Below are 18,483 nucleotides of genomic sequence, written 5' to 3' on the forward strand. Positions count from 1 at the left end.
AAAGTCAGGGCATAGAAGAAATCGGCTGCTTTGCCAATGTGAAAATAATCAAAGTGGCTTTACGACTCTTAACTGGATTTGCCTGCCTGCCAGATCCAAAAAGAGGAACCAAAGTGGAGTCGCTGTTGGCCAACAATTGGCACGAAAAGATGCGTGAGACGTCGCCAAAGATGGTCGATATCGAGTGGGCTTTATGGCCAAGTCTAAATGCCACAATTGAGTCTCTGTCGCTGTGATAAATTATATAGAGTTATTCGTTGAGATCATTAGACAAGCTGACCAAAAAAAAGGTGTTTCCCCAGAAGAAGACATTAGATCAATCAACGCCGCTTGGCTTTTCGATGATGTAATAGCCAATAAAATTAATTGTTTGGCTTTTTTTCTATACAATAAGGCTTAAAAACATGTTCGCAAATAAAAGTAAAGTAAATTAAAGTATTTTCTCAAGCTTAACAGTATCATGCACGTGTGACAAAAAACCGTTTCTCTGACAATCATATTAAATGTAAACTTCTTTAGAAAAATTTAGTAATTATCTCAATTGAATAATAAAGGTTGTTTTCGTGTTAAACAATCTAAGAAGTGATTTAACCCAAAGTTCAAGTGAGTTCATTCTCATCTTAAAAACATAAATATCCAATCAGAAGCTTCTATATCTTGAAACCACTTCCCAAATAAATCGGAGATTCCCACTTCTCGGTGCGGTGACCACATCTATTTCATCCCACCGATCGGCCCACAAAGTGGACGCCTCCAAAATGACAGAAAACACGCGACAGGTGAGGCCCACGTGTGTAGATGATTTATTTTTAGACAGGACTGGCAGTGCAAATCGCTGGCACTTATGGCGAATTTAAGCAAATTTATTAAGGCAATTATTTCATTGCGGCAAATGTTTAGGCGCCTTAAGTGCAACAAATACGAGTTACAAAGTGAAACAACATCGAGCCAGTTGCCAAATATGGCCAAAATGACAAGTTGTCGAGAGACAGACGAAAAACTAAAAAAAAAATCTAAATATATATGTAAACTACAGTGTAATCAATTTAACTGTCTGGGGATTTTCAATTTGCCGCTTTGATCGGCTTGGCTTCGGTTTAAATTTCATGTAGTTTTTCCGCTGTTTTTTTTTTGTCAAACAAATTTACATAATTTTGTGGGATTGACGTGGCTTGTGTGTGTGTGTTTATGCCTAGGGAGGTTCGTCCACATTTGGAAGTAGCCTCGTTTGTATATAGACCCAATTCAATTCACATTCAATGCGAATTCAATTGAATCGTATACGGCTTCTTTGACATTTCGTGTTTCATAAATGGCCTGATGGTTAATTTTTCTACAGGCCCGATTGTCACATGGATTATTATTATGTTTGTGATCAATTTATGGCTCTGACATTTGGACCGACATATATGGGCCGAGGAAGCTACAATGTCTTCTGTCTGACAACTATTAATGGCAAACAGTTTAATTTAATTATGGGAAAAGTCGTAAGACTTACTTTTCATTAGTAAGCGTCATTCAACCATTCAGTTATAAATTACATAAACCTTTGCCTCGGACACCTGCAAACGGCTTCCGGTAATCAAATGTTAGTTAATTATAGTTGCAAAAACTATATAGCTAATTAATTATTATAACAATTAAAATGTGAAGGTGAGAAAAAAAAGCGTAGGAAAAAACATATTTGCATGAAATTGGTCAAACAAAAAATAATTGCTCATATATACACAGCCATTTTAGTGTATTTTTAACCATGGAGCAGGTGTAGCCATCAAGTATTAAACAGCCAAATGAAATGCAACTGACACTTTGAACAGAGTTTTCATCGTGTAAATATTAATAACAACTTTTCACTTTTCGCACAGCGGAAAGTGTCACTCAAAGTCAAGAGAGCAACGATTTTCCGTACACTTCTCGTATCGACCAAACAATTTTGACGTCAATGGTATAAAGTGAGCCCCAAGGATAGTTTTATTTGCAAAGCGAAAAAAAAAAGAAAAAAAAGGCAAAATATGGCAAACAAATTGAGCAGTTAAAAGCCAAATTAATGGCCACGATTAAAGCTGGCTGTAGGTTTAGTATCAATTCGGCTTTTAAATTCGATTCAAGCTTTCATTCATCAAATTTGACAGGCGTGAAAGTGAAATTCTTTGTGGCAGGCATATTAATAGCGAAAGAGATTTAAATGGATTATTTTAAAGGAAATTCGAAACTTTAAAATATGGCACATGAGTTACCCTTTAACCTTTAATATGCGTAGGTTGATCCTGAAATTCATGGAATACTTCTGATAATTGAAATCTAAAAGCCAATTCTATAGGGAAATTTCCTGGAATACTTTAAAAATCAATGCGGCTGACATCTGTGAAAGTGAAATTCCGATGTGTTAATGAAGCTCACAGCAAAGAGAAAATGGCATTACACAAATAGAGAAAGAGAAAGATAAGACCGAGAGGGCGGGACGCTGATAAAACTAACGTGGCTCGAATCAACTCAACTTGGCTCAGAGCTGAGCAGAGCAGACAACTGCTGTTATAAACCGCTTTCAGGAATTCGCCGGCAACGCCTCGGTTTTCGATTTTTTTTTTCTTCCAGTCGGTTCTTTTTTAATGCGCCATTGTTTGAGAAGAGATTTCCCAAGGCCTTGCAACGACTGAAACCGCGAATGAGACATAAATCTGGCATCGCCTTGGCTGCCGCTGACTAAACTGTGACTAAATGCAGTTAAAGCTGGGACCGGGCCAACAACGAACAGTTGTACTTTTCATAATTACCAGCTATTAAAATCTTGCCAGCATCTAAAAAGCGAATGAAAAGACTGAAGGCTGTCCGTTGCCAGCTGCTTTTCGGGGAAGTCCGAAGACAAAGAACCGAAGAACCTTTCCCAAAACTAAGAATTGGCCAAGACAAAGCTGAAAGATTAATTATAAATCGTATTCAAACTTAAAAGCCACAAAAAACCGCCCAGCTTTTTGACGACCAGCTCTCCGGTTTTTTCATTATTATTTTTAGTTTTTCGACTGCTCAGTTTGGATTGTGTTTTATAATCAGATATTGGGCTCAACTTCTGCGGTTGCTGCTTGCTGCTCGATTGGCAGACAATGACCTTTTAACATGCCGCTTCAGTGCGCACTCAACTGAAGTCGTTTGCACAGATACAGTTAAACATTTTCATCTTGTTGGATTTTGTATGAATAGTGTTTCGAAGTGGGTATAAATCTCGAGTGTGTATTCAATTTAAAATGCATTTTTCGCAATTTGTTTTAGCTGTTCGTTTGCATGATCTAGCCGCAGAGTCGTGATTTGCAGTGGCAAATATTTGTCTGTCTAATTTCAACATTAATTTCTGCCATGCAAAACAGAAAAACAAAAAAAAAAACAACACAAAACTCAACTGCTGGCGATCGAATTAATTGAGCTGGCGACTTTGGAGCTGCCGCATTTATTTATTACAGTAGTCGCATATTTTATTTTATAAGCTTTTGTATTCGCTGCTCCTTCTTTTTTAGCTTGTTTGACTAGCCAGGCATGCAATCTTGATTGTACACAAAAATACTTAATTTAATACTTTCAAAAACAAGATTATATTGAAATCTTTAGCTTTGAAGATTTTTCACTACATTTACCATTCCGCAATTTATTCTTACACATAACTAAAATTAATGTATATTAACTCTAATTAGTTGGAATTTCTTGCAGTGCACCGGTTCCCATTGTTGCGATTTACCTGCTTTCTGCAGCTTTATCGATAGTAGCCTTGGGAACATCTATTTATCTACCGGGTGTTGTAATTGCCCGCCTATTAATAATGATTACCAACAAATGTGAGTGCGAATGCGATGTCTGGTCGTTGATTAGCTGGGTGGTTCTGACGTTTTCTAGCATCGAGTCAATGCTATTTATGTATGTTGCCTTGCTCCCTGCTTATTTATAGACCTGATTCTAAGCACGTCTCTTAATGTTGCCACTCTTTGTTGCCTGTGTTGCTGCATCTGTTGCTGCTGCTGCTGCTGCAGATGCAGTTGCAGTTGCGTTTTGCCTGCATGGGAAGTGCATTGAAACGAAATGAGTGCAAATCAGCAATGGCAACGGGGCGTATGAGCAACAATGCACAGAAGCAGTGGCGGCAAGCAAAACAAAGGCCTGCCTGGCATAATAAACAGCTGCAAAGTAGCACGAACCGCCAGTTGGCAAAGGAAAATGGCAGAAACAAAAATGAAAGCCATCTTCAGCACAAAATCGAAGTTGTATCACTCTTTCTAGACCGATCTATAAAGTAAAATTTATTAACAATGTATGCCACTTAAGGAGCGTAAAAAAGAACAGATGAATAGTGAAGTATATTTACTTATCATAAATAAAGAAGTACATATCACTCAATTGTTGACTTATTTATTCTTCTATTATCTGTCTAGCAAGCAAATTTGGGTCAAAATAACGAACTAGTCTTAATAATGATGATAAGATCGCACGTACGCAGTAACTGTTTGCTATTTATTGATTCAACAACTTATAATTTGCTTAAAGATGCACATGTTCAATACACACATTGCACATTTTGAAGTTACTTTTACTGATAAATCTCCCCACTAAATACAACAAATGTAGTAGCACCCGCAAACTTGGCAAGGGCATGAGAAATAAAGTTATTATTTCGAATGAGCGCTGTGCGGTGGTAAAAACAGAAGCGAGTGAAAATATTTCAACAACTTTGCGGTGCAGTTGCAGCCTGGTTATTGTGTAGACTTGGTAATTTGCATGCCAAACGCAGCAGAAACAAGACAAGTAAAAAGCCAAAAACAATAAACTACGAATTATAAAAAATGGCAAAGAAATGCGAGTGGCTAATAAGCAACATGAAAGAAAGAGCAGTGAACTTTTGCCCGAGGAAAGTGAAAACTCAGGATGATGTAAATGAAAAGCACGAATGCGATTTTCGTTAGTGATGCTCGTATTAAAAAAAAAGAAATATTCTTTAATCACATTTACGATCTGTCAACGAGAAAGTGCCCGCCAGCGATACTTTTATTCAACTCTTTTATTAATATACATTTTTTGATTGCGTTTTTTGTGACCCGAAGCTGGCACGTTTTCCATCATTAAAATTATGATTGTGTCGTTAATGCAATGCTAATGAGATGCCATTACGGTTATGGCCCACACATGCCAAAAAGTGAAGATTTCTCTTGGGCCATTGTGTCTGCGCCAACTATGCTATTCTCGGTCTGTGGGTATAGCCCAGTTATTAGCCATGCAACGGCGTTGATAATTACCACCTTTCGGCGCGCACACACACACACACACACACACACACACACACACACTATATACATATAGCCACTTAATTAATTGCATGGCCGACGTGCAAGTGACAACCACGTATCTTAGCCAGTTAAAACGAAGGCGGAAGTGCGCGGCGCTTAGTCAGCCGCCAAGATGGCAGCGTTGACGCATGCAAATTATCCCACGGAAGACACAAACAATGCAACTGGCGAACAGAGGGTTAAATAAAAAAATCTAATTAATAATGGTTAAGCCCAAATGTGGTCAAATCAGGGCATATCAAACCATAATCCATAGAATAGAATTTCAATAATCAATATTAATCTAGAAATTACTTTATATTCCAAAATTTAAAGAGTTTTACTAAGCCAAACTCTTATATCTTATAATATTTCTTTAAAAAATTCGTATTTAAGTGAACTAATATCCTCAAGAAAAATAGTCTAAATAAATGATGTAATCCTCCAGCTCCCACTATTATTTTGGCCGCATCTGTTTAGGCCAACACTCCAAGGTATTTAATTTATTTACGAACCTTGCAGTGCCCGCGGATTGAGGTTCAACAAATTTGGTGTTTCGGGTTGCAGGTTGCATGGCCAAGTGGACAAACGGTGCCCAGTGGCTGGTGGCTAGTAGCTGCTGGCCAGTGGGCAATGGGCAATGGCAAATGGGAAAAGTGGCAAGTGGATGGCCAGGCCGGGCTAACCAGCCAAGCGGCCAGCCCAAGCACTTTGCTTATTAAAGAACAACAGTCGTCGTACATCAGGCGAAATTTATTATGATGATGTTGTTTGCTGTGTGCATAAAGCCAGGTAAGAAAAAAACAATAATAATAATAACAACAGCAACACCGCGACCAGGTAACAATGAGGGAAATTTATTATCGGTGCGGCATTGAATGGTTTTTAGCTTCGGCGTTGGTTTCGGATTTGCGATTTGCCTATGCCCGCCAGCCACCATGAAAGTTGCACATTTAACGGAAGGGCCGGCAATTGCACTCTGCACAAAAGACAATGCATTCAAAATGTAATTCTGCATTTTTTTTTCCTTTTTTTTTATTTCCCCCCAATTTTTTTCACCGAAAGGGCGAGCTCTGCGTTGGTGTTTGCTTCAACCACAACACTTTCCTTCGGAATGGGCAACGTGTCGCATAACCACCAGGGAAACGGGAAGAGCCCGAGGGCTTCGGATGGCAGGAGAGATGGAAGTGGGACTCCAGACCACAACAAAGCTGTCCAGCGGCCACGGGAGAGATAGTCAGCAGGAATGGCCGAAGGTGATTGTGGTCAAGACACCTGGAACTTTTACAAGCATCCGCCCTGAGATGTAATATTTGAAACCGCCATAAAATGCATAGTTAAATTTTTGTTGTTTTTACTTCATAAATGAATAATATTTATGATGTGATTTTTCCAAATGTGGAAATTGTGGTGAAACTAAAGCATTTTACATTTTATTTCTTTTTTTTATTGCTCTATTGATTTTCGGCAATTTTATGCTCATTTAACGGCCCATGTTAAATAAACATTCAAACATTCATTTCTGAAAACTTCGACATTTGTATCTAAAATAAACACAATTGGATTTAAATAACTGCCCAAGGTTTCCGCTTACAAACTCATTACAACCACTTTTATAGTTTCTGTCAGTTGGCAGGGCAGGGCAATCTCCAGCGAAGGGCGCCAGTTCAAAAATTTGTACAGCACGAGGCTTCAAAAAATATATACCTCTTCATATTATATACAGAAAACACTTTCATACTTTTCAAATGAACTAAAATGTTACTAGTATTTAAATTTTATTAGTATTTTTTCCACAAAACTTCTTCAAGAATAAAAATATTATAAACAGAATATCTTGAACAGAGTTAGGATCATATGAATTATAAATACAAGAGCTTATGAAACAGCTGACTGAATGCAATCAGAAGAAGCTGAAAGTGCAGCTTGCACAGTCGTTAAGAGCACTCTTTATATGCACATAATGACTTTTGATTGCCATTTGCTTATTTGGAGCATTATTTAAGTTTCATTAACAAATACTAAATTGCTTTCGAAAGTACAACACCGAGTGAGCAGCGAATGAGTGAGTGAGTGAATGAATATGAGCTCGCTATTCGCGGACAGCTGCGACAACGTTTGATTGACGCCGTGGCCAGTTGGCCAGGCCAGGCCAGGCTAGTCAGTGAGTCCGAGGAGTTGGCCAAATGCGTTGGGTAGAAATTAACAGGCAACACTTTCGCTGGCATTTCTTTTGGCCCGGCATTTCTATAGAGATAGAGATTTCACGTGCCAAGCAGCTTAAGGCCTTCGTTAAAAGGCAGAAATATTCATTTCATTAAATTTAATATTTTCATTAGTCGACTTTCAGATTGTCAGACGGATCTGCGGATTTGTGGATCTCCGAGCGGAGATAAGCCTATCCCAAAAAGGGGTAAGCAGTCGCAATGCTGACATTATTGTGACGGCCGGACGGGGATTTATGTATTAATTACCAACCTCCTTTTAACTCTTTTTTGAGTGAATGAAAGTGCGGAAAGCTCTCCGACAGTCGCGAAAGGAAAGGATAATGGGAATCTGACGGATTTCCCAGATGTCTGCGCAAAATTTCAGTTAAATATAATGCTCGACATGCAGCTGAGTTTTTAAATTATACGCTATTATCACAGCTGCATATGTGTTTTGCTTTCGACTAAAGTATTTCCGTTTGAAAAGGTAAACTTACCAGGGTTCAAAAACTCTAACAACCCTAATAAAAGCTATATAAAAGTGGTAATCGATTTAAAAAAAAAATAATTACAAAATAATTCCTAATGGATTCTTGAACACTCAGTTCAAAAAACCCCCCAAAAAATTGGGGCGTTCACCTTGCCTCCGTTTTTCGATTGAAGATAACCGAAAAAATCACAGTTGAGCTAAAAAAAAACAAACAAGTTCGTATTAACTTTGATCTTTGTTACACAATCGTGCCCGCTGACGCAAGTATCGAAAATCAAGCGCCGAAAATCGAAGAGGTAAAAGCCCGCTCGCATGACCAAGGAAATCGATGTTCGATTCGAGGCGACTTTGGCTTATATGGCACGGCTTAGTTCCGGCATAATTTAGCACCAATTTCTATTTGCGTTTCACTTGGCTAATGGGATGGCGTTTATGCGCCAATATAGCTGGCACCAAGCAAAACAATTGCCCTGCCAAGACCAGAAAAAAAGGTCATGGTAAAATTGGTAAAATTGAAACTGAAATTGCACAGCACTTAGAGCGCGAAAGTCGGCATTGTTGTTCCGCTTATAAGTAGTATCTACGTGTCTATTCAGATACAATCGCAGAGGGAATAGCGCATTTAAACTTAAATTGCATTGCCATGGCAATTGTACAAATGGCGCTGCAGCGGCGTAACAAGAAATCTATTTCTGCCCGAAAGTTATAATTGCCCCAAGAAGGGGCACAGTTGACCCCCCTTGAAGGATGGAAAAGTTTTCTTTTATTTTTGGTAGGCCCAACCTTAACCAATTTAGGGCGCGTGCGCTTTTTTGTCCGCCCTCAGTGCTCATTTCCAGCTTTTCTAATTGGCTTGACATGCCCCCATGGGCTTTTGTCTGCACTAACTGCACTTCGATGTTGGTTGCATTGCAGCCAGTGACGAATATATTTGCATTTGCCACATCCCCAAGCAGCCGATGACTTACGGCCCCACATATCGCATATCGTTCGATATCGCCAGAAACCCACACAAAAAGCCTGGCCAACAGCCAGCTAGATTTGTTCCGGTTCAATGTCTGTGTCCATTTTCATTGGCAAATATTTCACCAGACTGTCAACAGGCGGAGTCATAAAAAACCCAGAGTACAATTTTCACCCGAGCACTAGAGGTGCCAAGTTATATCTTATATTGGGAAATTACTAATAAAATAATACAAATATTACTAATTATTTCGCACTTTTTCATCAGCTAGGCTTTCAAAAGCATTGGATTTTCTGATATCTATCGATTGATAACAAATAATTTGCCATAACACTTGTGATTTAGTTCGTATATATAGACCGCATATCTATCGATTAAAAAATATATTTTTAGCATCCTGATAGCCACCAAGAAATCTAGCTAATACCTATCTGAAGTGCCATTACCATTATTTTTCTTTTTGGCTCAGTCTGGCTCAATCAATACGACTTACCGGCTAAGCCGTGTAACCAAACTCCAGAGCCAAGTATAGACGAAGCCAATTGTCCTCAAAACAAAAAACGAGTGAGAAAGACTGCGACACTTTTTGGCACTCATATAAAAATATTTAAACTTGACACTCTTTTGGCCATTGTCTATACGTCCGACGACAAAAGTCTCTTGACAGTTGTGTGTGTTTTTTTTTTTTCGTTTGATACTGGCTGGGTAAATTTGCTTTCAGAGCAGACCCGAAAATAATTATAACAGCGACTATATGGCAAGACAAACAACTAAACTATGTTTATGTTATTCGCTTTTCTATGTACTTGGCTCAAGGTTCATGGCTTCATTAAATTGCTTTGGCTAAATAGTGGGTTCATTAAGTTGTTGGAGCTCCCACAGCGACCCTTTTTGGCATTGAAAGCATAGCCAATTCGTAAATGGGGGGGAAACTTATTTCCAGTTTTGTGCTGCTTTTTCCATTGATCGATTCCGCCTTTTGTTTCTTTTGGTTTTTTATTTTGGCACGGAAATGAAGCCAATTTAAGAGCAAACACCAAAGCCATCCGATTGAAAATCTTCCCTGCTTTTGCTTTGGTTTTATTTCATTTGACCAAAAACTGGTTGCGCTTCGTTTTAAGAAGTTTTCGTATAAGCATTTTTGAGTTGTCTTTGGTTTTATGGCCAAGTCATAAGCCAAGATCGCAGGGGCAATTATTCTAGCTGCTAATTTGAAAAGTGTACGAGCATATACATATAAGCATCTAACATCTAAGCAGCCATGGTAGCCATAAATCACACTCCGCTTAGCCGGGCCAAGAATAACTGGCCCAAGAATTTGCGTTTAGAAAGTCATGGTTTGGATTTTGAGCAAGAAGCCAAGTCGCGTTCACTAATTAAAGATACGGCACACTGTTACTCAATAAGCAGTGTGTTTGAAGAACTTAAGTAACCGTTTAATGGCAGTTATATCCAAACGCTTTTTAAAATGGCCGTAAACCGAAACTATGGCATCGTACTACATGATCTCCTTAAAACTAATGCGAATTTCACATTTTTGTGTATTGCCGATATAAAATATTAAGTCTACGGGCACCTAACTAACTCATTGGCTAACTAAAATATTTCTAAGCACGCATTTCTTCAATCGTTGTACCACTGTGCTTTTAATAGTTCCTAGTCGGCGCTGGCAAATTGGTTTTTTATTTTGTTTACTGGCCTCTGGGCGAATGGCTACCAGAGCTACCAAGGGTAAGCATAATTAGACGCCGGGCCACTTGGCCATTTGGCCACTTCGTCTGCGATCTCCGCGTGGTCTGAGGAGGACAAAACGCCATAGAGATGCCGTTCAGGTGCACTCGAGGAACGCACTTGCCGCATGAATTGCACTTATTCGGGGCATTTGGCGAGAGGCGAGTTAACCGGCGGATTGTGTTCATAAGCACTCGGCTAATGAGGCTGAAACAGCGCTGGAATTCCCAGCATTTCCATTAGCTTTATGTAACACAAGCACATTCAGCGTTTACCTTCATTGAATGTAATGTAATAAAATGGCTGGAGAACGTCAGCCAAAGACCTTGCTGGTTTCCAGTTGTAGCTTTAGGATGATGATGATGCCCCGCCGACCAAACCCAAATCCAAACCCAGTTAAACCCAAGCCTATTAGAGAGGCGCTGTGGCATTTGCATGGCCGTGGCCGGCTGAATGCGACTAACATAATCGCCGCAATTGAACAGCGAGCGGCGGCTTTTGGGCTTTGGGAACTTGGATCTGCTGACAGGGGCAAATAATTTCGAGGAACACAAGACAAAATAAGACTACCAGTGGAGAACAGCGGCTTTGGTTTAACAATTCAATTAGATGGATTCACTAACAGTGTGCAGCTGACATCAAATTGAAAGAGATGCGAGGCAGCTGATTAGTTAGTTACTCAGTTAGTTACAGACCAGCCTCGCAATCAAAAGGGCAAAGATTTGCAGATTATCTTTTTATTTCTTAGCGCAGGGTTCATTTATCCATACAGCCATCAAAAGTGACTTTACTAGCCAGTTCAGTTAGTTACTTCACAAGAAACCAAGTTTTAAGTAAACGTTTTGAGAAAAACTACAAAGCTAATGCTCACCTTTTTAGCATTGAATTATACTTGCAAATTTTAGCAAAAAAAAAAAAAAAGAAACAGTTTGAAGATGGAGAAGAACATCATATTCTTGGTCACGACTTTGTTGGCCAACGCAAAGACATTTGATGATTTATAGAGTTTAGTCACAATAGGCCAAAAGCTGCACAACCAGTAGTCAAAAGTGCACCTTTGACAATTCTCCTCAAATTAAAGCACGTCAATTTATTAATTTTCCAAATTAAAAATTTACAAGAAACCAACTATAAGCAACTAATTAGACTAGTGCACGATAGCTGGCAGTAACCAGTTTCTTTAACTCATTGATAAAAATAACACAAACCAAGCTGGCTTACAAATACAGTTAACAGATAGAGCTCCAAACATGGCCATGTGATGCACTGTCACTGCAAAAGCGCCATAAAAGACTTGTTTGCATGCTGGCCAGCCTCTAGACTTCGTTTTTTTTTCTATGTACCAGCCGGGTAGCAGAAACTTGGCGAAAATAATATGGAAAGAAAAAAATACGCACAAGCTATTCGAAAGGCTATTAGAGACAGAGACGGCGATTCCAGTGGTTAGCTTTAAATGAGGACGACGACTAATATCCATGCCGATCGATAAATGCGGCCGCCAATAACTGGAAATACACATCAAGTATACGACGCGCTGACAACGACACATTTGCGGTTCACTGGGTATTTGGGGTGTGGATGTCGGACTTGTTGGTTTGTCCGTCCGTTAATAGCTGGGCGCAGTCTCTAGCCGCTCAACAATGTTTTTTTTTTCTTTTTGGATGGGCTAGTTAGGGGTTTGCCGTGCTTAGGAGGTCTGCGGTTAGCCTCCAAGTTTTCTATTCTTCACCACTTCCACATGTCCCCCAGTTTTAGTGAAAATATTCCTTAGATGACCCAGACATAAGTGGGAAATATTCAGGAAGGTTTTGGTGCCTTACAAGATATAAGAGGTTTTTAGATTTGCCACACATTGCTGTTGAAGATAAGCGGCTTTAGGTAAAGTAGTTCCTTTAATTTACGTAATGTTCCCCATCTTATTTCCCTAAATGGTCACATATACTTGCAGCTCTTGATCGAAAAATACATATTTATTATCTTAATAATCTTCACTCGTAATTACTATATAGTAAACGTTGCCGGTTCGTTGACTTATTGAAAAGGCCATGGCTGTGCATAATTCATAATGAAATTGTATAGTACGTGGAAGCTTTCTTTGTGGAGGTCATAAATTTTCCGCTTTAACTGAGCTCCCATGCACAGGGGACACCTTAGGCGGCGCCATATGGGCAAAGTGAAGCGGCAGAGGCAAAAAAAAGGTATATGTACAGAAAAAAGCCAAAATTGAAATACGAGCGCAAGAACATCGAAGTATCTGAGAAGCGGACAACAAGAAGATGTTGTGAGTAGAAGCCCAAGTAGTCAGCAGGCACAGACAAGTGACTGCAAAAAAAAACTTGTCAAACTGGTAAAAATGGCCAAGCCAAAGAGCTACCAAAAAAACCAAGACATATACAATAAAAAAAAGATTTGAAAGAAAACCTTAAAAATCAACAACAGCAGAGGATGCTGGCCACTTTAAACGACGATGACCTTGGCGACGGCAGCAACTTCGCTGGCAACTTGTTGCAAGCTAGCGACAGCTGGCACTGCAAGACACCTGAGAAACAGAGAATCTGCAACCGCTGCCTCCCTCGCCATTGAACAACACAACAGGTGCGGCCAAGAGAATAGCACCAAGAACTAAATGATATGCGTGGGAGTTTCATACCATCAAAAAAGATTATCATTGAGCACAATTATCAGCATTATTTAAAGATGCTCTATATGCTCTTGCCTTAATCTTATACCTTTTCCCTTTTTTTTGGAAAAACTTTAAGTTCTACAATTGTTTGCTCAGCTGTATATGCCCGATGCTTGAAGGAGTTACCTCCTTTTTCTCATGAATTTTACGGTAAATTTAGGTCGTTGCAACAGCAGCCGACTTGTTTACATCGGCTTTTCCCCAAAACGGCAGACTTTGCCAATAACTTGACTGTCTGACTGGCTGGCTGGCTAAATATAGACATAGACAAGCGTTTGGCCATGTTTCTGCTTGGATTTCCTGGCCAAACACATCAGGCTACATCGTATAGCATCGCCATCGCCATCATCATCATCCTCATCCTAGTCATACATCGTGTGGAGTATTTGATTTGAGTAATTTTTGAAAATAAATACACTTTCATCCGTTTCCGTTTCGTGGGGAAGTGGCTATTGGCCATCAGCCGGAGTTATTTCTATGCGGATTTATCCTATTTGGGGCATGACACAAATTTGGCAAGCATCCACGTAAATGTGGTTTGAGTGAAGCTCAGTTTGTCTGGCTGGCGCTGCCTTGTTTTCTTGCCAGCAATTTAACAATTAAAAACACGCGCTCTTTTCGGCTTCCACCGTAGCGACCGTCATTAACTCGTTAATCCACGCGAAAATAATTTATTATAATTGCACATATAAATTTTTGTTCATTTTCTGCGATTCGCATGAAACATAAAACGACAGCCAAGCTGCTTGGCCAGGCCCCGCTTGGTTGCCCAATAAAATGTGTAAGTCTTCTGAATAACCTGGCCCACAAAGGGGTATATAAATGCATGGAATGGCGATGGACTTTAAAAGAAATATATATCTGAGATGGTTTTAATCAGTTATCTTATTTGCAATTATTTCCATCTACAACCAAACCCCTAAAATGTAATGCTCCTTTTAGTTTAGCTCGGATAACAGTTTTTATTACTTATAAACATCCAATTTCAGTTTCCTATTAAATGTTAAGCAATCTGCGAAATGTTGATCACTTGGCTCAATCAGAGATCTATTAAAGCAGCGAGAAATAAAACAAGTCTGGCCATAAACAAGTTTTGATTTCTAATTACACCCAAAACTGGGTTTGCTATACTTGATTTTCAGTTAGGGTATTATCAAGTCGACATGGCAAATGTTCTTTCTTACCATCATGACGCAAGGCTATTTTATTCTGGCCAGTATGACACAAGACGGAAAATCGTTAACTCACGTTGCATTGTGAACTCACCTGCAAAAAAAAGAAGAGAGATATATATGATTAGTTTGTTTCAAGATAAATAATTAAATTTCACGATAAAATTCTTGCTGGCTAAAAATTCTTTTATAAATAAGCTTTTGCAATCATAACTTGATTAGAAATCATTTCTAATCAATAAAAAATATAGAAAAAATGCTTAAAACCCATGAATATTATACGTTAACCATGACAAAACTTGACGTTTAAGAAGAACTCATGACTTTTAAACTATCAGCAATATATTCCCGATATACATTCATGACGAATCGTTTTCCATAGCCGACAAATGCCGTAATATCTAGACATTTATGACGCCAAATTGTTTACAACAGTTGGCGGCGCATACATCAACATCAAATGCGGCGAAAGACAAAACACATTTTTTGGCAAAAGACCAAGGGAGATGGTGAAACTTTTAGGAGGAACACTTACTCTCCCAAATCCGTGCACATTTCAATTTGGCAGCCGGTTTGCATATAAGTTATAACATAGACGGATCATTAGGCAGCTGGCCAGGCAGAGCAGCCGAGCACACACTCTGGATTTGTTATAACGCCGAGCTAACCAAGTGTATATATACTACAGTGCTATGGTGTATACAAACAAGCATACGTATGTATGGCAGGCGGTGTGTGTTTGGAGAAAGTCGGAAGCTCAAGGCACAAAACAGCTGAAAAGCTGAAGAAGCTGAAGAAGCGGCGGCCACTGAAGACCCCATGATGATGGAGATGATGATGTTGCTGAATCCCAATCTGAATCTGTTGGCAAACAAAGCGCAAACAGCAGGCAAAGTTAATCTTGGCCAATAAGTGGAGCACACACACACACGTGTGGCACATGTGGCCATTCGCCATTGCAGTTTTTTGCATAATCAAAAGCTCCGTTGAACCGAAACTCATTTGTAAAATGTGCATGACCATTATTTTTAATTGAAACTGAAAATGAGAAATAGAAAGCAAAACAATATAGATCCCAACCAAAAATGAAATACAATGCAAAAACATTGGTTAGCTCTTGCTTTTTTAATTAAAAAATCGAATGGTCGCGGTCATTTTTCAAGTGTCATGTCTTTATTACCACTTCACTTGGGCGGGGTCAAATCTTTCCTGGATCGACAGCTCCCACGCCCAGTTAAATGACGCTTTAATTGCAATAAAAACCAACAGAAATGCTACCTACGGGAAACAGATTTCCAAAGAATAATGGGAAAATAATGCCTCTAATTATCATTAGTAAGTAATTTTAAAGACCTCGGGAAGAACATCCAACTATGACGTTCCAGAATCTCGCAAAAGAGAAAACCAGCCGCCGAAAAAAATAAGAAAAAAAAATCAGGTAAAACAAAGACATAAAGGTGAGGGAGGTGGTACTTCCTACTCCCACCAAACGGTTGTCATTAGTCAGAACTGAGGCAGCAACCTCGGCCGCAACCACAGCAGATATAACGTTGCAGTGGCACCAACGACAGCGGGAAAATAGAAAGCCGTCGCGGCGAGAAAGCCAAAAAGAACTTAACACAATTTACACTCACGAACGCTTTTCCTACTTAAGCGTAAGAACTGGAAAATTATCTGCGGATTCGAGTGAATATCATCTATGTGTGTGTGGAGATGACAACCGCAAGTGGGTGTGTGTTGTGTTTGTTGCAGCTCCAATTGCGAATTATCGCACAGATACACCAAATGCCACTGACCGCGAAATCCAAAACGAGCTCACGTACGCACTTCCCAGCTGGAAAAAGCAATATAAATAGGTACGTACTGTCACTGCCATACATTAAATCGATGTAATTCTAAAAAACCCACTAGAGCTGTATCGAATAACGCGGATATATAAATATTATGTCATTTGACTGTGGTGTCGGGGTCTTGAAATATAAGAAAAAGTGAGGAGATTGTGGTTAAAACTAGTCAAAATCAAGAATTCCAATTGATATACATCGTCTCTTAGTTTAACTATTGTTTCTAACCAATTTTAAGAACAGAATAGCCGGATCTACGGTGCGTTCCTGGCAAAGTACCAAAGAAAAGTCGGGGAGAAATCTCGGTTATGAGCCGCTAATGCGCTCAGTTAACCTGCACAGCTCCAATTGCAGTTGCATTAACTATTAATTTTCTCTTTCATTGTTCTGCTCTCTGGGCCAGTCTTAAATGTAATTACAAGCATTCTGATGATGATCGGTCTTTCGGTCGGTCGGTCACACGTGCGTAGAGATGCGTTGCGCTTGAGTATCTAAAAGATACACACACGGCCGGCATACACTACTTCTTGGCAATTAAGAGTGTGAATTTTAAGCCATAAAACTGTTGCAACAACGGGCCAACGTTGTTCGTTGTCATTGTTGTAGTCGCTTGTATCCGATTCTTTTTTTTCGGGTGAAAGTTTTGTTCTGAGAGACCTAAAGATGCTGTTTTTGTTACAGATTTTTCTTTGCCTTATTTTTTTGTATGTCAGTTGGGTCTCTTAACAATTTCCTAGACATAATTAGCTCACTCGCATATCTTATCGTGGCGAATAGTTCACATGAGCTGGCTCAAATCAAATGAATCTACAAGCCCGTAGAAAGTTCCCAATGTATCTGCAAGATAGCAGCCGCAGCAGCAGGAGAAGCGAACGTTGCCTGAGTAAACATCTTAATTCACAATAATTGCGCAAATGAAATTGAAAAGCCCCGGAGAATGCTCGATGGTTAATGGTAACCAATTCGAGAGACAGGCCCTCCGATTGCCTGTTTGCACAAAGAAAAATGTTGACAAATGTCAGATATAATACTTTCTAAGTAGAATGGTTTATAGATACATTTGCATTAAAAACAAGTTCATAACATCTATCATTTTCTTCTATTATAAAGCTGCTGACTTAGGCACAATCTTAATTAGGTCCCATAGTGTTTTTCTCAGTGTACCTAACCTGAGTGACTGACTGACTCAGTGAGCGATCCGAAAGTGCAAACATTCAACACTGGTGGCACCAGCTGGACGACGATTGCCTCGCGGACAGGCGCAACCATCAGCGGATTGCGGAGTCGCGTTTGTTTCTAATTTCGTTTTTTTTGTAGTTGAGTTTTTCTTTTGGGGCGTGCGGCGGTGGCTGGAGCACTATTTGCATGGCCTGGCACACAATAGACAGAGTGGGAGAGCAGGTGAAAAGTGTCCGACAAAGAAAACAAACCTCGGATCCGTTGAACGGCGGCTGGCAGTGGTGCCAGTATCCAAGCCAGCCGTACTCCCCTGCCAGTGCAATTTCATAATGGCGTCGTCAGGCCAAGATCGCTGACGACATTACAGTTAGCCAAGATGCATCTTGGCCCGATTGCCGGCCCAACTGCCTTATTTTCAGTGCCTGGTTTTCTTCTCGTTGTTTTTTCTGTAGTTTTTTGGTTGTCTGTCTGGGGTGCCTATCTGTTTGTCATGCCCTTTCCAAAAAAGGTTGTCGCTGGCTTTCAGCAGACATTGCATAGATCATACGTTGGGCAATTTAAAAGCAATTGGAAAACCTTTGAACTCACATTTGGCGTTGTCAAATTACGTTTTTCGTAAATTATAAATTGACCAAAATTTATTAACCCCAATGTCTTTAAATTGATTTGAGGATTAGGTTGTATGGAATAAATTGTAAGCTATTTACGTGTTTCCTTGAACTTTTAAAACATAAAACACAATGGATTACAAACCAAGAAAGAGTATTGAAATTTCCAAGGGATTTTCAAACATTTTCTTCGCTAGCAATCATCTATCAATTTTTTTTTCGTTTCTCTTGTCTGACCAAAATATGATCAATTGTGGCCATCGTTTTTCAGCTGTTGTTGCCATTGTTGCTGTTGTTGTTGC

The 18,483-nt window shown here is 39.5% G+C and overlaps 1 protein-coding gene across 7 annotated transcripts in view; it reads right to left on the reverse strand.

Moving 5' to 3' along the window:
* Positions 1–18,483, reverse strand: part of LOC6606356 (mucin-22) — a 53,097-nt gene that overhangs the window by 16,191 nt on the left and 18,423 nt on the right. The gene's annotated exons all lie outside the window — the stretch shown is intronic.

The sequence above is a fragment of the Drosophila sechellia genome, chromosome 3R, assembly GCF_004382195.2.
Source record: "Drosophila sechellia strain sech25 chromosome 3R, ASM438219v1, whole genome shotgun sequence".
NCBI lineage: Eukaryota > Metazoa > Arthropoda > Insecta > Diptera > Drosophilidae > Drosophila > Drosophila sechellia.